The sequence below is a fragment of the Oncorhynchus keta genome, chromosome 4, assembly GCF_023373465.1.
Source record: "Oncorhynchus keta strain PuntledgeMale-10-30-2019 chromosome 4, Oket_V2, whole genome shotgun sequence".
Taxonomy (NCBI): domain Eukaryota; kingdom Metazoa; phylum Chordata; class Actinopteri; order Salmoniformes; family Salmonidae; genus Oncorhynchus; species Oncorhynchus keta.
Window position 1 is genome coordinate 81,988,112 of NC_068424.1, and position 22,851 is coordinate 82,010,962.

General features: G+C 45.7%; 1 protein-coding gene and 1 long non-coding RNA gene across 3 annotated transcripts in view; both read left to right on the forward strand.

Moving 5' to 3' along the window:
* The window catches only part of LOC118381871 (synaptopodin-like), a 125,213-nt gene that overhangs the window by 60,594 nt on the left and 41,768 nt on the right, over window positions 1-22,851 (forward strand). The window lies entirely within an intron of this gene.
* LOC127929637 (uncharacterized) overlaps window positions 4,779-22,851 on the forward strand; it is a 44,138-nt gene continuing 26,065 nt past the window's right edge. Inside the window, exons 1-3 of one of the 2 annotated variants that reach the window (XR_008135611.1) lie at window positions 4,826-4,909; window positions 14,936-15,246; window positions 20,559-20,852. This is a non-coding gene — a long non-coding RNA (uncharacterized LOC127929637). Of the gene's footprint in view, window positions 4,910-14,935; window positions 15,247-20,558; window positions 20,853-22,851 lie in introns of both variants that reach the window. The other variant, XR_008135622.1, reaches the window with a different exon arrangement.

The following is a 22,851-nucleotide window of genomic DNA, read 5'->3' on the forward strand; positions in this document are numbered from 1 at the left end:
ACTGTAGAAAACAGGTGCTACTGTAGAAAACAGGTGCTACTGTAGAAAACAGGTGCTACTGCAGAAAACAGGTGCTACTGCAGAAAACAGGTGCTACTGTAGAAAACAGGTGCTACTGCAGAAAACAGGTGCTACTGTAGAAAACAGGTGCTACTGTAGAAAACAGGTGCTACTGCAGAAAACAGGTGCTACTGTAGAAAACAGGTGCTACTGTAGAAAACAGGTGCTACTGTAGAAAACAGGTGCTACTGCAGAAAACAGGTGCTACTGTAGAAAACAGGTGCTACTGCAGAAAACAGGTGCTACTGTAGAAAACAGGTGCTACTGCAGAAAACAGGTGCTACTGTAGAAAACAGGTGCTACTGTAGAAAACAGGTGCTACTGTAGAAAACAGGTGCTACTGTAGAAAACAACAGGTGCTACTGTAGAAAACAGGTGCTACTGCAGAAAACAGGTGCTACTGCAGAAAACAGGTGCTACTGCAGAAAACAGGTGCTACTGTAAAAAACAGGTGCTACTGCAGAAAACAGGTGCTACTGTAGAAAACAGGTGCTACTGCAGAAAACAGGTGCTACTGTAGAAAACAGGTGCTACTGTAGAAAACAGGTGCTACTGTAGAAAACAGGTGCTACTGTAGAAAACAGGTGCTACTGCAGAAAACAGGTGCTACTGTAGAAAACACAGGTGCTACTGTAGAAAACAGGTGCTACTGCAGAAAACAGGTGCTACTGCAGAAAACAGGTGCTACTGCAGAAAACAGGTGCTACTGTAGAAAACAGGTGCTACTGTAGAAAACAGGTGCTACTGTAGAAAACAGGTGCAACTGTATCAAGAACCTAAAAGGTTCTTTGGCTGTCCCCTTATGAGAAAGCTTTGAAGAACTACATTTGGTTCAAGGTTAAAAAAAAAACGAAAAACAACTTTTGCTTTCAAGGTGCAACCCTTATCGGTTCCATGTAGAACCCTTTCCGCAAACGGTTCTACATGGAACCGAAAAGGGTTTTTACTCGTAACCAAAAAAAGGTTCTACCTGGAACCAAAAAGGGTTCTTCCATCGGGACAGCTGACGAAACCTTTGGAGACCTTTTTCCAGAGTTTTTCACCCAAATGAGTTCCCTACTTTCCTAAGTCTACTGTTAAGTGAATGACGAGTTCAAACCTCTGTCTCTTGCGCACCACAAGGCTGTGTTAGCCCGCTGAGCTAAATCCTAGATGTTAGCTTGGGAAGCTAACCCAAGTATTCAGGAGTGAAGTCATGTTACTCATCGTGTGAGCACGGTTCGAGTTACGCCCATTGTACTCTCACACCTTGGCCCCAAAAGAGACCAAGCCGACTGTCCAATGGTGTCCACCGTAGACCAAGCCGACTGTCCAATGGTGTCCACCGTAGACCAAGCCGACTGTCCAATAGTGTCCACCGTAGACCAAGCCGACTGTCCAATAGTGTCCACCGTAGACCAAGCCGACTGTCCAATAGTGTCCACCGTAGACCAAGCCGACTGTCCAATAGTGTCCACCGTAGACCAAGCCGACTGTCCAATGGTGTCCACCGTAGACCAAGCCGACTGTCCAATAGTGTCCACCGTAGACCAAGCCGACTGTCCAATAGTGTCCACCGTAGACCAAGCCGACTGTCCAATGGTGTCCACCGTAGACCAAGCCGACTGTCCAATGGTGTCCACCGTAGACCAAGCCGACTGTCAATGGTGTCCACCGTAGACCAAGCCGACTGTCCAATGGTGTCCACCGTAGACCAAGCCGACTGTCAATGGTGTCCACCGTAGACCAAGCCGACTGTCAATGGTGTCCACCGTGGACCAAGCCGACTGTCCAATGGTGTCCACCGTAGACCAAGCCGACTGTCCAATGGTGTCCACCGTAGACCAAGCCGACTGTCCAATGGTGTCCACCGTAGACCAAGCCGACTGTCCAATGGTGTCCACCGTAGACCAAGCCGACTGTCCAATGGTGTCCACTGTAGACCAAGCCGACTGTCCAATGGTGTCCACCGTGACCAAGCCGACTGTCCAATAGTGTCCACCGTAGACCAAGCCGACTGTCCAATGGTGTCCACCGTAGACCAAACCGACTGTCAATGGTGTCCACCGTAGACCAAGCCGACTGTCCAATGGTGTCCACCGTAGACCAAGCCGACTGTCCAATGGTGTCCACCGTAGACCAAGCCGACTGTCCAATGGTGTCCACCGTAGACCAAGCCGACTGTCCAATGGTGTCCACCGTAGACCAAGCCGACTGTCCAATGGTGTCCACCGTAGACCAAGCCACCGTAGACTGTCCAATGGTGTCCACCGTAGACCAAGCCGACTGTCAATGGTGTCCACCGTAGACCAAGCCGACTGTCCAATGGTGTCCACCGTAGTAGACCAAGCCGACTGTCCAATGGTGTCCACCGTAGACCAAGCCGACTGTCCAATGGTGTCCACCGTAGACCAAGCCGACTGTCCAATGGTGTCCACCGTAGACCAAGCCGACTGTCCAATGGTGTCCACCGTAGACCAAGCCGACTGTCCAATGGTGTCCACCGTAGACCAAGCCGACTGTCAATGGTGTCCACCGTAGACCAAGCCGACTGTCCAATGGTGTCCACCGTAGACCAAGCCGACTGTCCAATAGTGTCCACCGTAGACCAAGCCGACTGTCCAATAGTGTCCACCGTAGACCAAGCCGACTGTCCAATGGTGTCCACCGTAGACCAAGCCGACTGTCCAATGGTGTCCACCGTACCAAGCCGACTGTCCAATGGTGTCCGTAGACCAAGCCGACTGTCCAATGGTGTCCACCGTAGACCAAGCCGACTGTCCAATGGTGTCCACCGTAGACCAAGCCGACTGTCCAATAGTGTCCACCGTAGACCAAGCCGACTGTCCAATGGTGTCCACCGTAGACCAAGCCGACTGTCCAATGGTGTCCACCGTAGACCAAGCCGACTGTCCAATGGTGTCCACCGTAGTCCGTATGAAAGGCCTTGGTTTCACAGCAATGCAACACGGGGTAAAGGAAGAAGACTCGTCTAAGGGTCAGGATATGTTTGTGTCGTTTGTAAATAATGCTGACATCTTTGAATGTCCCATAAATTTGCGTATACCACAATTTAGCAGTGGGATACTCCACAATACATGACAAGTTGTTTGCTAATGTTCTCTGTGGCACTTTCAAGTGGTTACATCTCTGTGTAAATCTTAGTTCTGTGACGGTGAGCTATAGCTTGGTCACAGACCTTTGACCATTGAAGTTAGCATGAGAGTACAAAGATCTGGAACCAGGCTAGGACACAGAGAGAGGGAGAGAGAGAGAGAGAGAGAGAGAGAGAGAGAGAGAGAGAGAGAGAGAGAGAGAGAGAGAGAGAGAGAGAGAGAGAGAGAGAGAGAGAGCTGACTAAAGATCAGAAGAGACCAGCCTGATTTACTGTCCTCATCTCAACCTTCAGCTGAACATTCTCATGTATAACTAACAAAGAATTACTGTCCTCATCTCGACATTCAGCTAAACCTTCTCATGTATAACTAACAAAGAATTACTGTCCTCACCTCGACATTCAGCTAAACCTTCTCGTGTATAACTAACTATGAATTACTGTCCTCATCTCAACATTCAGCTAAACCTTCTCATGTATATCTAACTATGAATTACTGTCCTCATCTCAACCTTCAGCTAAACCTTCTCATGTATATCTAACTATGAATTACTGTCCTCATCTCAACCTTCAGCTAAACCTTCTCGTGTTTTACTGACCATGCCTGTGTCCCAAACGACACACCGTACCCTACAAACAAAAGGCCCTGGTCAATAGTAGTGCACTACAAGGGTGCCATTTCAGAACCAGGCCATGAGTTGTTGTGATGGTCTTTCTCCCCTGTCCCATGCCTGCTCAATCTAAACCTGTAAGGTCCTTCTGTCCTGTGGACGATGTCTGTCTCCTGATCTAAAATCTCCAGGGGAAATATTCCTCTGGCCGCGACGGTGAGTTCTCAGTAAGAGAACCATGTAAACAACTGGCTCTTTACATACACATTACATTTAAGTCATTTAGCAGACGCTCTTATCCAGAGCGACTTACAAATTGGTGCATTCACCTTATGACATCCTTTAAGGCTTGGTCCTTTGGTACCACTTCAGTGTTACATTTCCTTGCATGTGTATATATATATATATATATATATATATTTCCTTCTTTCTTTCGGCAGATTCTTGTCCTTGAGCTTTTTTGGAGGGAACAACGGGGTTGAAAGAGAAAACATACGGGGATGAAGAGAGGAGAGGGGGCTTCCTCTTAGATCTCCCCCCAATACATCCCGGTGTTGGATATGAAAATATATGATGGTATAATGTGTTCAGTATGCAAGCTTGAAGAAAACCATATGAACAGGAGGCCAGACAAAGAGCCTACTGTGCTCCAAGTACGACTACTCCCCCCCCCCTCCTCTCCCCCCTCTTTTTCCTCTCTGTCTGATTCAATCGAGGGAGCTGGAGGAGAGAGAGAGAGAGAGAGAGAGTGAGAGAGAGAGAGAGAGAGAGAGAGAGAGAGAGAGAGAGAGAGAGAGAGAGAGAGAGAGAGAGAGAGAGAGAGAGAGAGAGAGAGAGAGAGAGAGAGAGAGAGAGAGAGAGAGAGAGAGAGAGAGAGAGAGAGAGAGAGTCCTGCTCAAGGAGAGAGAGTGAGAAAGAGAGTGAGAGAGAGAGAGTGAGAGAGAAAGAGAGAGAGAGAGAGGGGGGGGTGGGGGGAATAGAGAGATTCCTACTCAGAGAGAGAGAGAGAGAGAGGAAAAGAGAGAGTGAGAGAGAGAGAGAGAGTCCGTCCCAGAGAGAGGAAGAAGGGGGAACTCTGAGGAGCTGAAAGGGGGCAGTACAAACTAGCCACGAGCCTCTCACACACCGACCCACCGGAGTACAGGTGAGCTGCAACCACCATACAACTACTCTACAGCTGCTATCTGTTATACAGGAATGTTCTACAGTTCAGCTTGTAATGCCTAGATTAGACTTTTTGGCACAGTGACTGTTTTGCTGCATGTGGACTTGTACTTTGAGTTTTACTTATAGTCAATTATGTTGATGTGTCAGTTGTTAGCCTACCTCTCTGAGGGGGAATGGACAGAGTGCATGGGACTACAAGGTAAAATAATATATTAAACAACTGGGGGGAAACATGAACTTTGAAATGTCAACTTTTGAACTAACTGATGACAAACATCTGTCGGTTGCCGTTGAGTCACTTTCCATTCGTGCAGGTTGTATAGTCTGCAGGTTTACAGAGGGGGCTGGTTAGCTGATGGCTACATTAGCACTGCGGTCAGCGAGAGCTGTCACTGATAGACTAGCCTATTGTCTTGACTGTGACTGTGTGGAGTCTGGAGGTGGCCAGCCCTGGTTAGGGACTTAGAGCAGCGATGTAGAGTATTGACTGTGACTGTGTGGAGTCTGGATGTGGCCAGCCCTGGTTAGAGACTGACGGCAGCGATGTAGAGTATTGACTGTGACTGTGTGGAGTCTGGATGTGGCCAGCCCTGGTTAGAGACTGACAGCAGCGATGTAGAGTATTGACTGTGACTGTGTGGAGTCTGAGGTGGCCAGCCCTGGTTAGAGACTGTGTAGATTATTGACTGTGACTGTGTGGAGTCTGGAGGTGGCCAGCCCTGGTTAGAGACTGACAGCAGCGATGTAGAGTATTGACTGTGACTGTGTGGAGTCTGGATGTGGCCAGCCCTGGTTAGAGACTGACGGCAGCGATGTAGAGTATTGACTGTGACTGTGTGGAGTCTGGATGTGGCCAGCCCTGGTTAGAGACTGACGGCAGCGATGTAGAGTATTGACTGTGACTGTGTGGAGTCTGGATGTGGCCAGCCCTGGTTAGAGACTGACGGCAGCGATGTAGAGTATTGACTGTGACTGTGTGGAGTCTGGATGTGGCCAGCCCTGGTTAGAGACTGACGGCAGCGATGTAGAGTATTGACTGTGACTGTGTGGAGTCTGGATGTGGCCAGCCCTGGTTAGAGACTGACAGCAGCGATGAAGAGTATTGACTGTGACTGTGTGGAGTCTGGATGTGGCCAGCCCTGGTTAGAGACTGACGGCAGCGATGTAGAGTATTGACTGTGACTGTGTGGAGTCTGGATGTGGCCAGCCCTGGTTAGAGACTGACGGCAGCGATGTAGAGTATTGACTGTGACTGTGTGGAGTCTGGATGTGGCCAGCCCTGGTTAGGGACTTAGAGCAACGGTATCGTGTAACATTAGACGAGCGTATCAGATGAAGGGTTCGCCAGCCGGAGACTGTATTGTCTTACCTTCCTGTGATACAGCAGGTGAGGACCAGTATATGAGAGGAAATAACAGTCTTTTTTTTTGCCATACGTTACCATACAAATTATTTGACGTTGCATGAATTCGACATATGAGTCGGTGTAATACAACAAATGTATTCAGTCATCTGTATTGACAGGGGAAAAGGGGGAACAGGGGGGGGTAACGAGTCAGTTGTACAACTGAACGCATTCAACTGAAATGTGTCTTCTGCATTTAACCTAAACCCCTCTGAATCGGAGAGGTGCGTTGGGGGCTGCCTTCATCGACATCCACGTTTTCGGGGCCCGGGGGAACAGTGGGTTAACTGCCTTGTTCAGGGGAACAGTGGGGTTAACTGCCTTGTTCAGGGGAACAGTGGGGTTAACTGCCTTGGTCAGGGGAACAGTGGGGTTAACTGCCTTGTTCAGGGGAACAGTGGGGTTAACTGCCTTGTTCAGGGAACAGTGGGGTTAACTGCCTTGTTCAGGGGAACAGTGGGGTTAACTGCCTTGGTCAGGGAACAGTGGTCAGGGAACGTTAACTGACTTGTTCAGGGGAACAGTGGGGTTAACTGCCTTGTTCAGGGGAACAGTGGGTTAACTGCCTTGTTCAGGGAACAGTGGGGTTAACTGCCTTGTTCAGGGGAACAGTGGGGTTAACTGCCTTGGTCAGGGGAACAGTGGGTTAACTGCCTTGTTCAGGGGAACAGTGGGTTAACTGCCTTGTTCAGGGGAACAGTGGGGTTAACTGCCTTGTTCAGGGGAACAGTGGGGTTAACTGCCTTGTTCAGGGGAACAGTGGGGTTAACTGCCTTGGTCAGGGGAACAGTGGGTTAACTGACTTGTTCAGGGGAACAGTGGGGTTAACTGCCTTGTTCAGGGGAACAGTGGGTTAACTGCCTTGTTCAGGGGAACAGTGGGGTTAACTGCCTTGTTCAGGGGAACAGTGGGGTTAACTGCCTTGGTCAGGGGAACAGTGGGTTAACTGCCTTGTTCAGGGGAACAGTGGGTTAACTGCCTTGTTCAGGAGAACAGTGGGGTTAACTGCCTTGTTCAGGGGAACAGTGGGTTAACTGCCTTGTTCAGGGGAACAGTGGGGTTAACTGCCTTGTTCAGGGGAACAGTGGGTTAACTGCCTTGGGTCAGGGAACAGTGGGTTAACTGCCTTGTTCAGGGGAACAGTGGGTTAACTGCCTTGTTCAGGAGAACAGTGGGGTTAACTGCCTTGTTCAGGGGAACAGTGGGTTAACTGCCTTGTTCAGGGGAACAGTGGGTTAACTGCCTTGTTCAGGAAGGGAACAGTGGGGTTAACTGCCTTGGTTTAACTGCCTTGTTCAGGGGAACAGTGGGTTAACTGCCTTGTTCAGGGGAACAGTGGGTTAACTGCCTTGTCAGGGGAACAGTGGGTTAACTGCCTTGTTCAGGGGAACAGTGGGTTAACTGCCTTGTTCAGGAGAACAGTGGGGTTAACTGCCTTGTTCAGGGGAACAGTGGGGTTAACTGCCTTGTTCAGGGAACAGTGGGTTAACTGCCAGTGGGTGTTGTTCAGGGGAACAGTGGGTTAACTGCCTTGTTCAGGGAACAGGGGTTAACTGAGGGGAACAGTGGGGTTAACTGCCTTGTTCAGGGAACAGTGGGGTTAACTGTGGTCAGGGGAACAGTTTAACTGCCTTGTTCAGGGAACAGTGGGTTGTTCAGGAGAACAGTGGGGTTAACTGCCTTGTTCAGGGAACAGTGGGGTTAACTGCCTTGTTCAGGGGAACAGTGGGGTTAACTGCCTTGTTTAACTGCCTTGGTCAGGGAACAGTGGGTTAACTGGGTTCAGGGGAACAGTGGGTTAACCTTGTTCAGGAGAACAGTGGGGTTAACTGCCTTGTTCAGGGAACAGTGGGTTAACTGCCTTGTTCAGGAGAACAGTGGGTTAACTGCCTTGATCAGGGGAACAGTGGGTTAACTTTGTTCAGGGGAACAGTGGGTTAACTGCCTTGTTCAGGGAACAGTGGGTTAACTGCCTTGTTCAGGGGAACAGTGGGGTTAACTGCCTTGTTCAGGGAACAGTGGGGTTAACTGCCTTGGTCAGGGAACAGTGGGTTAACTGCCTTGTTCAGGGAACAGTGGGTTAACTGCCTTGTTCAGGGAACAGTGGGTTAACAGGGGAACAGTGGGGTTAACTGCCTTGTTCAGGGGAACAGTGGGGTTAACTGCCTTGGTCAGGGGAACAGTGGGTTAACTGCCTTGTTCAGGGGAACAGTGGGTTAACTGCCTTGTTCAGGAGAACAGTGGGGTTAACTGCCTTGTTCAGGGGAACAGTGGGTTAACTGCCTTGTTCAGGAGAACAGTGGGTTAACTGCCTTGTTCAGGGGAACAGTGGGTTAACTGCCTTGTTCAGGGGAACAGTGGGTTAACTGCCTTGTTCAGGGGAACAGTGGGTTAACTGCCTTGTTCAGGGGAACAGTGGGTTAACTGCATCTCTGAAGCGGTTAACTTTTAAGTGTTTTATTCTAAGAGTTTTTTTGGATGGAAGAAACTGCCATGTTGGTTTTTACACACCTATCCTGTTTATCTTGAACACCTGCAGGTCTCAGTGTGGCCCTGCTGCACACGGTCACACGCTTCATTACAGGATTCAGGTGAGGGAGAGAAAGAGAAAGAGAGGGAGACAAGAGAGGAGGAGATACAGCGAGAGAGAGAGAGAGAGAGAGAGAGAGAGACAGAGAGAGAGAGAGAGAGAGAGAGAGAGAGAGAGAGAGAGAGAGAGAGAGAGAGAGACAGAGAGAGAGAGAGAGACAGAGAGAGAGAGAGAGAGAGAGAGAGAGACTGAGAGACTGAGAGACAGAGAGAGAGACACAGAGAGAGAGAGAGACAGAGAGAGAGAGAGACAGAGAGAGAGAGAGAGAGAGAGAGAGACAGAGAGAGAGAGAGAGAGAGAGAGAGAGGAGAGAGAGAGAGAGAGAGAGTAGAAAGAACCATTTCATTGAAGTCTGTGACTGACATTGTTTTGATTGTCAGTCATCACCTCCAACACAAGCCAAGGCATGCCGGGGCTATCACGGTCTCCTTCCCTCCCTCCCTCCCCTTTCCCTCCCTCCCCCACCTCTTCCTCCCCTTCCTTCTCCTCAGAAGATGTTTTATGAACCAGGAATGCCAATTTTGAAGCAAAACCCACAATTATTTGGGAGGGTCATTGAATGGTCCTTTGCCTGAACATGAGCCTGAACATGAGAGAGTAGAACAGTGTGTGTGTGTGTGTGTGTGTGTGTGTGTGTGTGTGTGTGTGTGTGTGTGTGTGTGTGTGTGTGTGTGTGTGTGTGTGTGTGTGTGTGTGTGTGTGTGTGTGTGTGTGTGTGTGTGTGTGTGTGCGTGTGTGTGTGTGTGTGTGTGTAATGGATATGTGGGTAGGCCCTGAGATTAACAACACATTATCGGTTCTACAGCCCAAAGGGGATCATCATGGCAACATGTCAGTCATGGTCCGTACCAGCCCGAATATTATGGGATAGGTAACGGATACACTTGAAATCCTCTCAGGAATGCTCTCTCTCACTCACCTGACATTCATACTCATCTCACATTATTCTATTAGTACATGGAGTGGGTACTGCACAGAGTGGGTACTACATAGAGTGGGTACTGCATAGAGTGAGTACTACATAGAGTGAGTACTACATAGAGTGAGTATTACATAGAGTGGGTACTACATAGAGTGGGTACTACATAGAGTGGGTACTACATAGAGTGGGTACTACATAGAGTGGGTACTACATAGAGTGGGTACTACATAGAGTGGGTATTACATAGAGTGGGTCCTGCATAGAGTGGGTACTACATAGAGTGGGTACTGCATAGAGTGGGTACTGCATAGAGTGGGTACTACATAGAGTGGGTACTACATAGAGTGGGTACTACATAGAGTGGGTACTACATAGAGTGGGTACTGCAGAGAGGGGTTTATACATATATACTGAAGACAGTAGTGTATGGCAGTATATATTTCATCAGAATATCATATAGTGTTAGGTGGAGATGTGGGATATATGAGGGATAACACTCTCATACAAAAGCTGAGCTGACATGCCACACCTCCATTACAGTAATTACTGTATGGGACAGTACACAGTAAATCCTTCAGAAGGTGGAATTGATACATGGGACATTTACTAAGGCTGGGTATTTGCCAGGGAGGCGAAGATATGATATTATCACGATACTTAGCTGGCATTCCGATATGTATTACGATTCTCTCGATTCTCACAATTCTATATCGATTGTGATTCGATACAGGGATTTTACTGTGATTCGATGCAGGTATTTTACTGTGATTCGATACAGGGATTTTACTGTGATTTGATACAGGTATTTTACTGTGATTTGATACAGGTATTTTACTGTGATTTGATACAGGGATTTTACTGTGATTTGATACAGGGATTTTACTGTGATTCGATACAGGGATTTTACTGTGATTCGATACAGGGATTTTACTGTGATTCGATGCAGGGATTTTACTGTGATTTGATACAGGTATTTTACTGTGATTTGATACAGGTATTTTACTGTGATTTGATACAGGGATTTTACTGTGATTCGATACAGGGATTTTACTGTGATTCGATACAGGGATTTTACTGTGATTCGATGCAGGGATTTTACTGTGATTTGATACAGGTATTTTACTGTGATTTGATACAGGTATTTTACTGTGATTCGCTACAGGGATTTTACTGTGATTTGATACAAGGATTTTACTGTGATTCGATGCAGGTATTTTACTGTGATTTGATACAAGGATTTTACTGTGATTCGATGCAGGTATTTTACTGTGATTCGATACAGGTATTTTACTGTGATTTGATACAGGTATTTTACTGTGATTTGATACAGGTATTTTACTGTGATTCGATACAGGGATTTTACTGTGATTCGATGCAGGGATTTTACTGTGATTCGATGCAGGTATTTTACTGTGATTCGATACAGGGATTTTACTGTGATTCGATGCAGGGATTTTACTTTGATTCGATGCAGGTATTTTACTGTGATTCGATACAGGGATTTTACTGTGATTTGATTCAGGTATTTTACTGTGATTCGATGCAGGGATTTTACTGTGATTTGATACAGGTATTTTACTGTGATTCGATACAGGTATTTTACTGTGATTCGATACAGGTATTTTACTGTGATTCGATGCAGGTATTTTACTGTGATTCGATGCAGGGATTTTACTGTGATTCGATACAGGGATTTTACTGTGATTCGATGCAGGTATTTTACTGTGATTCGATACAGGGATTTTACTGTGATTTGATACAGGTATTTTACTGTGATTTGATACAGGTATTTTACTGTGATTCGATACAGGTATTTTACTGTGATTCGATACAGGTATTTTACTGTGATTTGATACAGGTATTTTACTGTGATTTGATACAGGTATTTTACTGTGATTCGATACAGGGATTTCACTGTGATTTGATGGTCCAGACATATTGCTCACCACATGTCTGCTGCGGAGGGACAAGACAGCTGTGACAAAGCAAGTTCTGATCAGTCATGGAAATGAAAACTAATTGTCTCCCTGATGGAGAACAAGCTATGAAGGGGAACTGTAGGACAGGTGTACTGTAGGACAGGTGTCCTGTAGGACAGGACTGTAAGGGGAAGATGACAGACAGGTGAACTGTAGGACAGGTAAATATGACAGACAGGTGAACTGTAGGACAGGTGAGGTGACAGACAGGTGAACTGTAGGACAGGTAAACTGTAGGACAGGACTGTAAGGGGAAGATGACAGACAGGTGAACTGTAGGACAGGTGAATGGTGACAGACAGGTGAACTGTAGGACAGGACTGTAAGGGGAAGATGACAGACAGGTGAACTGTAGGACAGGTGAGGGTGACAGACAGGTGAACTGTTGGACAGGACTGTAAGGGGAAGATGACAGACAGGTAAACTGTAGGACAGGTGAGGGTGACAGACAGGTGAACTGTTGGACAGGACTGTAAGGGGAAGATGACAGACAGGTAAACCGTAGGACAGGTGAGGGTGACAGACAGGTGAACTGTAGGACAGGACTGTAAGGGGAAGATGACAGACAGGTAAACTGTAGGACAGGTGGGGGGTGACAGACAGGTGAACTGTTGGACAGGACTGTAAGGGGAAGATGACAGACAGGTGAACTGTAGGACAGGTGAGGGTGACAGACAGGTGAACTGTAGGACAGGTGTAGGTGACAGATAGGTGAACTGTAGGACAGGACTGTATAGTCATCAAAGGGTGGAGGCGTACAGGAAATATGTGACTACACTCCCATGCAGCCTGAGGGGACAGACGCTGTAAATTATATCCTTCAATCTTTATTAGTTTTATGTTGTATTTTATTTCATCATTCATTGCGCCCAACTAGCTCCACCCTCCCTTTCCCCGTTAGGCAAGGCCGCATGACGCACCTGTGGGCAGGTGCTTCGGCTGCGTACAAAGGGGATCGGTGATTGCCGGTGATGGGGTCAGGGTGTGATGGGGTCAGGGAGTGATGGGGTCAGGGGGTGATGGGGTCAGGGGGTGATGGGGTCAGGGTGTGATGGGGTCAGGGAGGGGGTGATGGGGTCAGAGGACGATGGGGTCAGGGAGGGGGTGGTGGGGTCAGGGTGGGATGGAGTCAGGAGGTGATGGGGTCAGGGGTGATGGGGTCAGGGGGCGATGGGGTCAGGGGGCGTGTGGTCGGGGAGGGGGTGGTGGGGTCAGGAGGCGATGGGATCAGGGTGTGATGGAGTCAGGTGGCGATGGGGTCAGGGTGTGATGGGGACAGGAGGTGATGGGGTCAGGGTGCGATGGAGTCAGGAGGTGATGGGGTCAGGGTGCGATGGGGTCAGGGTGTGATGGGGCCAGGGTGTGATGGGGTCAGGAGGTGATGGGGTTCAGGGTGTGATGGGGCCAGGGTGTGATGGGGGTCAGGATGTGATGGGGTCAGGAGGTGATGGGGTCAGGGTGTGATGGGGTCAGAGGACGATGGGGTCAGGTTGTGATGGGGCCAGGGGGCGATAGGGTCAGGGGGCGATGGGGTCAGGAGGTGATGGGGTCAGGGGGCGATGGGGTCAGGTTATGATGGGGTCAGGGTGTGATGGGCCAGGTAGCGATGGGGCCAGGGTGTGATGGAGTCAGGGGACGATGGAGTCAGAGTTGGGAAGCGAGATATTCCTAAAACTTCAAAATCCACAATTACACCTTACCTCACATCCAAAACCTAATGTCAGTACCCAGAACCAAATCTCCCGCATGATGAGACTTTCCACAACCACAACTGGTGGATTTGCTGGTAGTTCTGAGTAATAAGCACAAACACGAGGTTTGTACGGTTCAGTTCAGGATTCGAGGGATATAATAAGACACGTTGATGTTTGTGGAATTCATCCAAGCAGCATGACTGTGGATTTATTTGGCAGTTATGAATGTTGGAATGAGGGACACAAAACAGATGTTGTGGAGTTCAGAGTTTAAGGTTATTTTTATGTTCTGCTTAAATCGTTTGTGAAGTTAACGAATCAGTTACGAATCAGTTACGAATCAGTTACGAATCAGTTACGAATCAGTTACGAATCAGTTACGAATCAGTTACGAATCAGTTACGAATCAGTTACGAATCAGGAGAAACACAGAGGTTATAGAGTTCAGGTCTTGAGGGATATACATTGAGACGTTTTGATGTTGTTTTCTGCTGTGCCATACTTTCTCTAAAGCTTTCCCAAAGATTTCAATATAAAGGTTCAAATCAAATCAAATCAAATGTTATTTGTCACAGGTGTAGACCTTACCGTGAAATGCTTACTTACAAGCCCTTAACAGTTGATCAACGTATACACTATATATTCAAAAGTATGTGGACCCCTCTTTAAATGAGTGGCTTCGGTGTATACAATCGAGTGCAATAGCCCTGCAATCTCCATAGACAAACAATGGCAGTAGAATGGCTTCACTGAACAGCTCAGTGAATTTCAACATGGTACCGTCATAGGATGCCACCTTCACAACAAGTCAGATCCTCAAATTTCTGCCCTGCTACAACTGTAAGTGCTGTTATTGTGAAGTGAAACACGTCTAGGAGCAACAACGGCTCAGCCGCAAAGTGGTAGGCCACACAAGCTTGCAGAACAGAGTGCGAAGTGCGTAACAATCGTCTGTCCTCAGTTGTAACACTCACTACCGAGTTCTAAACTGCATCTGGAAAGCAACTTCAGCACAAGAACTGTACGTCTGGAGTTAAAAAAGAAGGTTGTCCATGGCCGAGCAGCCGCACACAATCCTAAGATCTCCCTATACGTAATGCCAAGCGTCGGCTGGAGTGGTGTAAAGCTCGCCACGACTGAACTATAGTAGTAGCGGAAATGCATTCTCTTGAGTGACGAATCATGTTTCACCATCTGGTAGTCCAACGAACGAATCTGGGTTTGGCGGATGCCACGAGAACACTACCTGCCCCCAATGCATAGTGCCGGCTGTAAAGTTTGGTGGTGGAGGAATAATGGTCTGTGGCTGTTTTTCATGGTTCAGGCCCCTTAGTTCCAGCGAAGGGAAATCTTAACGCTACAGCAAACAATGACATTCTAGATGATTCTGTGCTTCCATCTTTGTTGCAACAGTTTGGGGAAGGACCTTTCCTGTTTCAGCGTGACAATGTCCCTGTGCACAAAGCAAGGTCCATACAGAAATGGCTTATCAAGATCGGTATGGAAGAACTTGACTGTCCTGCACAGAGCCCTGACCTCAACCCCATCGAACACCTTTGGGATGAATTGGAAAGTCATCGGCGAGCCAGGCCTGATATGCCAAACATCAGACGATCGACCTCACTAATGCTCTTGTGGCTGAATGGAAGCAAGTCCCCACAGCAATGTTCCAACATCTAGTGGAAAGCCTTCCCAGAGGAGCTGAGGCTGTCATAGCAGTAAAGGTTAGTAAAGGGACCAACTCCATATTAATGCTCATCGTTTTGGAATGAGATGTTCTTTGGGTCATGTAGTGTATGTCTGTCCTCCCTCCTTAAAACACATCAATAGGAATCAAAGAGAGCTCTTGTCATTACACGTGTCCCTATTGCCACCCCGTACACTGCCCTACTATGGGCCCTTGTCAAAAGTAGTGCAAGTAGTGCACTATATAGGGAATAGGGTGCAATTTGTTAAGCAGCCATTGTGTTCTAAACAATAAAACCCTTCTTCCTCTTCTCATATCGGCCGACACATCAGGTACCCGCTGGGCAGAACATTTTGTTTGAACGTTGAGCATTGAGTAATATTTGGTAGATACGTTGATCAATGACAATAATTGTACATTTGAATTCCATAAGGTGATTTGTTGTTGTTGTTGTTGTTGTTGTTGTTGTTGTTGTTGTTGTTGTTGTTGTTGTTGTTGTTGTCGTCGTTGTTGTTGTCGTCGTCGTTGTTGTTGTCGTCGTCGTTGTTGTTGTCGTCGTCGTTGTTGTTGTCGTCGTCGTTGTTGTTGTTGTTGTTGTTTTTGTTGTCGTCGTCGTTGTTGTTGTTGTCGTCGTTGTTGTTGTCGTCGTCGTTGTTGTTGTTGTCGTCGTTGTTGTTGTCGTCGTCGTTGTTGTTGTCGTCGTCGTTGTTGTTGTCGTCGTCGTCGTCGTTGTTGTTGTTGTTGTTGTTGTTGTCTATCAACAATGACAAGCCACCGCGGTCTGACAACCTGGATGGAAAATTACTGACGATAATAGGGGACGATATTGCCACTCCTATTTACCATATCTTCAATTTAAGCCTACTAGAGAGTGTGTGCCCTCAGGCCTGGAAGGAAGCTAAAGTCATTCTGCTACCCAAGAATAGTAAAGACCTCTTTACTGGCTCAAATAATTGACCAATCAGCCTGTTACCAACCCTTAGTAAACTTTTGAAAGAAACTGTGTTTGACCAGATAACTGTTTTACTGTAAACAAATTGACAACAGACTTTCAGCTTGTAGGGAAGGACATTCAACAAGCACAGCACTTACACAAATGACTGATGATTGGCTGAGAGAAATTTATGATAAAAATGATTGCATGGGGCTGTTTTGTTAGACTTCACTGAGGCTTTTGACATTATCGATCATAGTCTGCTGCTGATGTGTTATGACTTCACCTCCCCTCCTTCCTTGTTGATGAAGAGTTACCTCTCTACAGGAAAAAGAGGACCGAGCACACCCCCATTCTCATCAACAGGGCTGCAGTGGAGTAGGTTGAGAGCTTCAAGTTCCTTGGTGTCCACATCACCAGCAAACTAATATGGTCCAAGCACACCAAGACAGTCGTGAAGAGAGGCACGACAAAACCTATTCCCCTCAGGAGACTCAAAAGATTTGGCATGTGTCCTCAGATTCTCAAAAGGTTCTACAGCTGCACCATCAAGAGCTTCCTGACTGGTTGCATTACTGCCAGGTACGGCAAGTGCTCGGCCTCCGACCGCAAGGCACAACAGAGGGTAGTGCGAGCGGCCCAGTACATCACCGGGACCAAGCTTCTTGCCATCCAGGACCTCTATACCAGGCGGTGTCAGAGGAAGGCCCTAAAAACTGTCAAAGTCCCCAGCCACCCTAGTCATAGATTGTTCTCTCTGCTACCGCACGGCAAGAGGTACCGGAGAGCCAAGTCCAGGTCCAAAGGCTTCTAAACAGCTTCTACCGGCAAGCCATAAGACCCCTGAACATCGAATCAACACCCCTGCTACTCTCTGTTGTTATCATCTATGCATAGTCACTTTAATATTACTCTACCTACATGTACATATTACCTCAAATAACCAGTGCCCCCCTGTATATAGCACATTGACTCTGTACTGGTATCCCTGTATATAGCCTCCACATTGACTCTGTACCCCCTGTATATAGTCTCCACATTGACTCTGTACCCCCTGTATATAGCCTCCACATTGACTCTGTACCGGTACCCCCTGTATATAGTCTCCACATTGACTCTGTACCGGTATCCCCTGTATATAGTCTTGCAATTGTTAATTTACTGCTGCTCTTTAATTACTTGTTACTTTTATTTCTTATTCTTATTCATATATTTTTTTAACTATATTGTTGGAAAAGGACTTGCAAGTAAGAATTTCACTGTAAGGTCTACCTACACCTGTTGTATTCGGAGCATGTGACTAATACAATTTGATTTGATTTGATACTCATACACAAACGTGCACATTGATTTTGTGTTGTAGATATGTGGTAGTGGAGTAGGGCCCTGAGGGCACGCACAATAGTGTGTGTGAATTCTGTAATGAATGTATTGTAATGTTTAAAAAAAATGTATAACTGCCTTCATTTTGCGAGACCCCAGGAAGAGTAGTTACTACCTTGACATGAACTAATGGGGATCCATAACAAACCCCAGGAAGAGTAGTTACTACCTTGGCAGGAACTAATGGGGATCCATAACAAACCCCAGGAAGAGTAGTTACTACCTTGGCAGGAACTAATGGGGATCCATAACAAACCCCAGGAAGAGTAGTTAATGCCTTGACAGGAACTAATGGGGATCCTTAATAAACCCCAGGAAGAGTAGCTGCTACCTTGGCAGGAACTAATGGGGATCCATAATAAACCCCAGGAAGAGTAGCTGCTGCCTTGCCAGGAACTAATGGGGATCCATAACAAACCCCAGGAAGAGTAGCTGCTGCCTTGGCAGGAACTAATGGGGATCCCTAATAAACGCCAGGAAGAGTAGCTGCTGCCTTGGCAGGAACTAATGGGGATCCATAATAAACCCCAGGAAGAGTAGCTGCTGCCTTGGCAGGAACTAATGGGGATCCTTAATAAACCCCAGGAAGAGTAGCTGCTGCCTTGGCAGGAACTAATGGGGATCCATAACAAACCCCAGGAAGAGTAGCTGCTGCCTTGGCAGGAACTAATGGGGATCCATAATAAACCCCAGGAAGAGTAGCTGCTGCCTTGGCAGAAACTAATGGGGATCCATAATAAACCCCAGGAAGAGTAGCTGCTGCCTTGGCAGGAACTAATGGGGATCCATAATAAACCCCAGGAAGAGTAGCTGCTGCCTTGGCAGAAACAAGTGGGGATCCATAATAAACCCCAGGAAGAGTAGCTGCTGCCTTGGCAGGAACTAATGGGGGCCCATAATAAACCCCAGGAAGAGTAGCTGCTGCCTTGGCAGGAACTAATGGGGATCCCTAATAAACCCCAGGAAGAGTAGCTGCTGCCTTGGCAGGAACTAATGGGGATTCATAATAAACCCCAGGAAGGTAGCTGCTGCCTTGGCAGGGAACTAATGGGGATCCATAATAAACCCCAGGAAGAGTAGCTGCTGCCTTGGCAGGAACTAATGGGGATCCATAATAAACCCCAGGAAGAGTAGCTGCTGCCTTGGCAGGAACTAATGGGGATATATAATAAACCCCAGGAAGAGTAGCTGCTGCCTTGGCAGGATCTAATGGGGATCCATAATAAACCCCAGGAAGAGTAGCTGCTGCCTTGGCAGGAACTAATGGGGATCCCTAATAAACCCCAGGAAGAGTAGCTGCTGCCTTGGCAGGAACTAATGGGGATCCATAATAAATACCAATACAAAATACAAAATAAAGTGTGTGTGTTTGGGGTTGTAGGGGGTTGTAGGGGGTTATCAAAAACAACACTGTTCTTTGTGTCTGTGTGACTAGGCTCTTGATTATCACGTTGAATGTGACTCAAGAGCACAGCAAAGGCGAACCCCCATCACAATGGGGACAGACAAGTCTGAACAGGGATGGGACACACAGACACAGGTTTATCATGACAGACAGACAGACAGTCCCAGGGTGTTGTAGTACATTTGGTTGAGAAACCTGACCCTCCTTGTCTAATGTAATCCTTTATAGACTGAGACATGACCCTCCTTGTCTAATGTAATCCTTTATAGACTGAGACATGACAGGTGACAGTTGTAACACTTGAGACTGGAGTATAGATAAAGCATATATTCATTAATCCACATTAACCTTGTCAGCTCATGAGTACAATACAACACACTATGTCTCCCGTCACCACCAAGTCCGAGGGTAGAGATAAAGCTAAGAGTTGGCAAAGCTTTAGTCATTTAGTGACATTTCCTGAACTCTTAATGTCCTGACCGTTCTTTCCCCTGTAGGACAACACTGGGGTTATCCTCATGTTCACAACTCTTAATAAGGCTTTTCCTGCTTCCTTCTCCACCCCTCTGGCCTTGATACAGCATTGTGTGTGTGTGTGTGTGCGTGTGTGCGTGTGTGTGTGTGTGTGTGTGTGTGTGTGTGTTGGTTGAGCGGTTCTTGGAGGAACCTTCTAATTATTCACCATAGCAACGGGTTCCTGGAAGAACCCTGGAGTGGAGCGTGGCTTGGCAGGGGCTTTACGATAGATATATTTTTGGGCCACCCCATTAGAGTAAATGTCTGTTCTGTTGTATTGTTGAAGACTGATAGTGGTCCTTCTGTAGCTCAGTCGGTAGAGCATGGCGCTTGTAACGCCAGGGTAGTGGGTTTGATTCCCGGGACCACCCATACGTAGAATGTATGCACACATGACTGTAAGTCGCTTTGGATAAAGCGTCTGCTAAATGGCATATATTATTATTATTATTATTATATTGATAGTTTTGTAGCTTCAACGAGGCTAGCGGAGGCGTATTAGTTCCTCAAGGGTCTGTGTTATTCCCAAAGTTGGAATAGTTACCACTTTATAACCATATATAATTAACAATGTTAATATTATTAATATTATATTTAAGAATATGTAATATGCATAAATATTAAAAATATATATATTATATATATTTGCAGTTTTCAATCATAACATGATGAACGAGAATTACATTTACGCTAACGGGTGGACAAAAAAACAACTATCTGAAAGCCACGCCTCGAATAAACTGTGCCCCTCCAATCTGATATATATTCAATCTACAATATATTATTGAAAAGGTTCAAAAATGAAACCCATCTCATCACAGAAAAGGTACAGGTTGGAACGTTTTCAGAGGGATTCCTCAAGGAACCTACGTGAACTGGAAAGGTTCAGCTGGTGTGGCGAGACAAGGCCCCTCTACTTCTATGAGTGCAGACCAAGGAGCACTGGATGGCAAAGGCGTGGGCCGCACTTCTTTCTGAACCCCCCCACCCCCACCCCCCGGGCAAGGCTCCATCCTCACTTCCTGCCATTCTACACATCAGTGAGTCAGAGAGGTAGAAATGAATTCAGTTTACAGATGAATACTGATCATCTTCTTCTCCTGTCTTTCAGGTTGTAGTGTTCCAGACCCCCGGGGGACACTGCACGGGCTCGGAGACACAGCGCCAGCGGAGATCAGCCTCTCGAGACAACAACAGCTTTACTCTACCCTGAATCCTACAGCACCATGTTTTACCAAACACTCCTTCAATAGGGACTGGAGAGACAGATCACCCAGACTAACAGTTGAAATATCACCCAGACTGGATAAACAACCTATTCCCCTTAACATAGACATTGTAATCTCCCCCCGAAACAACCTAAATAAACCAACTGAACTCTGCTGCCTGAGTCTCAGCTCTAACGGTAAGGTATGGATATAATGGTAAGGTATGGATATCATGATAATGTATGGATATAATGGTAATGTGTGGATATAATGGTAATGTATGGGTATAATGGTAAGGTATGGATATAATGATAATGTATAGATATAATGGTAATGTATGGGTATAATGGTAATGTATGGGTATAATGGTAATGTATGGGTATAATGGTAATGTATGGGTATAATGGTAATGTATGGATATAATGGTAATGTGTGGATATAATGGTAATGTATGGATATAATGATAATGTATGGATATAATGATAATGTATAGATATAACGGTAATGTATGGGTATAATGGTAATGTATAGATATAATGGTAATGTGTGGATATAATGGTAATGTATAGATATAATGGTAATGTATGGGTATAATGGTAATGTATGGATATAATGGTAATGTATGGGTATAATGGTAATGTATGGGTATAATGGTAATGTATGGATATAATGGTAATGTGTGGATATAATGGTAATGTATGGATATAATGGTAATGTATGGATATAATGGTAATGTATGGATATACTGGTAATGTATGGGTATAATGGTAATGTATAGATATAATGGTAATGTGTGGATATAATGGTAATGTATAGATATAATGGTAATGTATGAATATAATGATAATGTATGGATATAATGGTAATGTATGGGTATAATGGTAATGTATAGATATAATGGTAATGTATGGGTATAATGGTAATGTGTGGATATAATGGTAATGTTTGGATATAATGGTAATGTGTGGATATAATGGTAATGTATGGATATAATGGTAATGTATGGATATAATGGTAATGTATGGGTATAATGGTAATGTATAGATATAATGGTAATGTGTGGATATAATGGCAAGGTATGGATATAATGGTAATGTATGGATATACTGGTAATGTGAGGATATAATGCTAATGTATGAATATAATGATAATGTGTAGATATAATGGTAATGTATGGGTATAATGGTAATGTGTGGATATAATGGTAATGTTTGGATATAATGGTAATGTGTGGATATAATGGTAATGTATGGATATAATGATAATGTATAGATATAATGGTAATGTATGGATATAATGGTAATGTGTGGATATAATGGTAATGTATGGATATAATGATAATGTATGGATATAATGATAATGTATAGATATAATGGTAATGTATGGATATAATGGTAATGTATGGATATAATGATAATGTATGGATATAATGATAATGTATAGATATAATGGTAATGTATGGATATAATGGTAATGTATGGATATAATGATAATGTATGGATATAATGATAATGTATAGATATAATGGTAATGTATGGATATAATGGTAAGGTATGGATATAATGATAATGTATGGATATAATGATAATGTATAGATATAATGGTAATGTATGGATATAATGATAATGTATAGATATAATGGTAATGTATGGATATAATGGTAATGTATGGATATAATGGTAAGGTATGGATATAATGATAATGTGTGGATATAATGATAATGTATGGATATAATGATAATGTATGGATATAATGATAATGTATAGATATAATGGTAATGTATGGATATAATGGTAATGTATGGATATAATGGTAATGTTTGGGTATAATGGTAATGTATGGATATAATGGTAATGTTTGGATATACTGGTAATGTTTGGATATACTGGTAATGTGTGGATATAATAACATCAAACAGGACTAAAATGCGACTCCCTGCTTGACTCCCTCCTCGTCGACTCCCTGCTCGACTCCCTGCTCGACTCCCTCCTCGTTGACTCCCTGCTCGACTCCCTGCTTGACTCCCTCCTCGTTGACTCCCTGCTCGACTCCCTGCTTGACTCCCTCCTCGTTGACTCCCTGCTCCACTCCCTGCTCGACTCCCTCCTCGTTGACTCCCTGCTCGACTCCCTGCTTGACTCCCTCCTCGTCGACTCCCTGCTCGACCCCTGCCCGACTCCCTCCTCGTCGACTCCC